The following is a 3838-nucleotide window of genomic DNA, read 5'->3' on the forward strand; positions in this document are numbered from 1 at the left end:
GATACCTCCCTCTCAGCGCTCAAGTCCAACTAATCATTACTTCATGTCAATTCTAACTTCTTCAAATCTCTCGAAGCCATCTACTTCTCTTCACCTCCATAATCACTACCCTAGTCCAGGTCATCTTCATTTCTTACCTGCGTTACTTTATTGCACAAGCCTCTTAACTCATCTCCCTAGTCCTATTTTTCCACCTTTTGCCACCCATTCTCCACCCTGCAACCATTCTCTAACATGAGAATGTGATCATGCCACTCCTGTGCTTAAAATACATCGATGCAATCCTATTGCTTACTGGGTAGAGGTCAGCCTACTTAGCACAGCACTCAAGACCCTCCACACGTGACCCTGCTCTTGCATCCCCAGTCACATGTCACATCTCTCACTCCACCCCAACACTTCCCACATGACCTACGCTTTAGCCACAACTAACTACTCTTTGTGGTTTGTTGAACTTACCAAGTTTCTGATATTTTGCACAAGAGGCTTGCTTTCCCAGAAACACGCTTCTATTTATTTCCCCTTTATCTAATTTACTCCTATTACTCCTAGTCCTTCAAGCGTGAGCTCATGTACCACCTCTTCCAAAGTCTAGATTAGTTACTTTTCTGCCAGGGACCCACAGTACTCGTATCTTTCAGGAAATGCAGTAACTAAGTTGTATTGTAGTTATCTGTTGAGTTACAGATACAGATATCCCCCAGTGGGCTGTGAGTTTTGTGAGGACAAAAACTGTGTCCTTATTCACTTTTATATCTGTAGTCCCTAATACAGTATCTGTCAGTCGGCAATTCTCAGTAAATATTTGTTGAACAAATGAACAGAACTCAGACAGTATGGATAAACTAGGGGAATAGCTGCTGTTCTTGGTCGGGGAGAGAAGGCAAAAGAGGAAATTGAAACCCAGGAAGAAAAGAATAAATAAAATTCAGGAAAATTCTGAAAAACAGCATTAAAGAGGAATAAGACCTATTAGATATTGAAACATGTTATGATGCTACATTAAAACAGTTGGGTTCTAGAGAAAAAAATAGATAAATGACTATTTACAGTCCTAAACACATGTGGAAAATTAGTATATTTTAAAGATGGCATATCAAATCAACAGAGGGGGGAAGATGAATTATTTAAAAATTACACTTGTAAGACAAACTAGCTGAATTCTCAAACTAACTTTTTACACCAGAATTAATTATGGATGAATCAAACATTTTAATATGAAAAATGAAACCTTAAAAGTGCTAAAATAAAATATTGGAGAATTTAAATATATACAATCCTGGAAAGGAGTGGGCCTTTCTAAGCAGGCCACAAAAACCTTAAAAATTGGATAAATGTGACCACATAAAAATTTAAAACCTTGCCACAGCAAAAAAATACAAAAACAAAGTCAGAAGGCAAATGACAAACTACAAGATATTTGCAACACTTAAAATTTCCAAAGAACTCAAACAAATCAAAAGAAAAACACCAACAACCCAGAGACAAATGAGCAAAGGATGTGAAAAGGCAGTTCAAATAAAAAGAAATACAGGTCAGGTATGGTGGCTCATGCCTGTAATCCCAGCACTTTGGGAGGCCGAGGCGGGTGGATGACCTGAAGTCAGAAGTTCGAGACCAGCCTGGCCAGTATGGTCAAACTCTGTCTCTAAGAATTAAAAAAAAAATTAGCTGGGCATGGTGGTGGACACCTGTAATCTCAGCTACTCTGGAAGCTAAGGCAGGAGAATTGCTTGAACCCGGGAGGCAAAAGTTGCAGTGAGCCGAGGTTGCACCATTGCACTCTAGCCTGGGCAACAAGAGTGAAACTCTGTCTCAAAAAAAAGAAACACAAATGGCAAATACACATATTTTTAAAGTTCAACCTTACTTGTAAACAAATAAATGCAGATGAAAATAGCAAGATTTTTTTTTTTTTTTTTTTTTAACCAAGCATACTGGCAAATTTTTAAAGAGATTGGTAATATCCACTGTTGATGGCAGCATAGCGGAATAGGCAATTCAGCTACTAAAATTTTTAGTGTACATATTCTCTGACCTAGCAATTCTACTTATATTGCATAGTGATTAAGAGCACAGGCTCTGGAATAAGCCTGCCTACATTCAATTTCTATCTCTACAACTTAGCTTTGTGATCTTAGGAAATTTCCTTAATCTCTTTAAGCGTCAGTTTCCTCATCTGCAAAATGGGGATAATAAGAGTACTTACCTCATAAAGTTGTTGTAAAAATAAAATGAGATAAGGCACGTAAAGTGCTTAGCACAGTACCTAGCACATAGTAAGCGCTCAATAAGCATTAGCAGTCATTATTATTGTTGTGCTTAAAGGGGCATTTATAAGGATATTCATTGCAGCCATTTTTATAATGGGAAAAAACCCTAGAAACAACCTAAATACCCATCAATAAGGAATTGCTTTAATAAATGATGATATACTTATGCACTGTCATTATGCAGTTATTAAAAAGAAAGAGGTGAGACACATCCATATGGACTAATTTGGATAAACCTTGAAGCTATGAACTGTGTAAAAAGTATGATTTCATTTGTGTAAATAAAAACAGGAAATATGCCTTTCTTTCTTTCTCTTTCTCTCTCTCTCTCCGTATATGTATATCATACATTTTTTTCTTGAATTATTCAAGATACTGAAAATAGTGTTTATCTTTGGAGAAAGGATCTGGTGGGGATACATGGGATGATGAACAGGAGAGTTTTGCTTTTCAGTTCATACTTTTATGAACTGTTTGATCTTTTGATCGTGTGTGTGTGTGTGTGTCTGCATGCACGTGTGGTGTGTGTATATGAAATGGCCTGATAAACTCAAATCCTGGCACTGTTCACAACCTTCCAACAGCTTTCCACCTCACTCTGAATGAAAGTTTAAATCCTTCCAATGGCCTGCCAGGTCCTCGTGATCTGACCTCTTGCTCTGCCCTTCCCTCTCCAAACTTATCTTCGGCTGCTTTCTCCCTTGCTTGCTCTGCTCCAGTCACACTGACTTTTGCACTTTGCTGCGGACATGACAACCAGAGCCCTATCTCAGGACCTTCATCCTTGCTATTGTCCTCTGCCTTTGAAGTTCTTCTTGCAGCCATTCACCTGGCTTACTCCCTCACCTCCTTTAAGTCTTAACTCAAATGCCACATTCTCAGCAAGGCCTTCTCTGCCCCTCCCCCATTTAAAAATTGCAACTCCTGACATCTCTTTCCCCATATCCTGCTGTATTTTTTCCATAGCATTTACAACAATCTAATATACTATATATTTTCACTGTTACTTTATCACCTATCTCTCTGCACTGTCATGTAAGATCCATGAGGACAGAGATTTTTGTCTGTTTCATTCATTTGTCTGTTCATGTTCATTGCTCTGTCTCTAGTGCCTAATGTTTAGTGTCTCACAAACAGTAAGTACTCAAAAAAGGCTTGTTGAAAGAATGAATGAATGAGCATTCCGGACAAGAAAGAGCCTAAGAACCAAGTCCCGCCTTTTTCCTTATTCCAATTTCTCTCTGTTTTTTTTTATTCCTTCTCCCCCTTGTATTTCTAACTTTCCCTTTAATCTTTTGCCTGACAAGCTAAAAAATGTCATTGTTGAAAAAGTGGATTTTGTATATCCATTCTGAGATATTTGTATATCTGAGTATTTAGTTATTCATTGATAACTAAAGAGTAAAAATTCCAGGAGTGTTTTCATTTTAGTAGGTAGCAAAACCTATAGGCAAAGGGATTATCCACCTTCTTGGAGTCCCTGAGATCTCCTCACACTTGTGGTACACTTGTCACTAACTTTGAGGACATAGCACCTCTACTTTCCCCCTCCCACTTATTTAATG

Source organism: Chlorocebus sabaeus, chromosome X, assembly GCF_047675955.1.
Source record: "Chlorocebus sabaeus isolate Y175 chromosome X, mChlSab1.0.hap1, whole genome shotgun sequence".
NCBI lineage: Eukaryota > Metazoa > Chordata > Mammalia > Primates > Cercopithecidae > Chlorocebus > Chlorocebus sabaeus.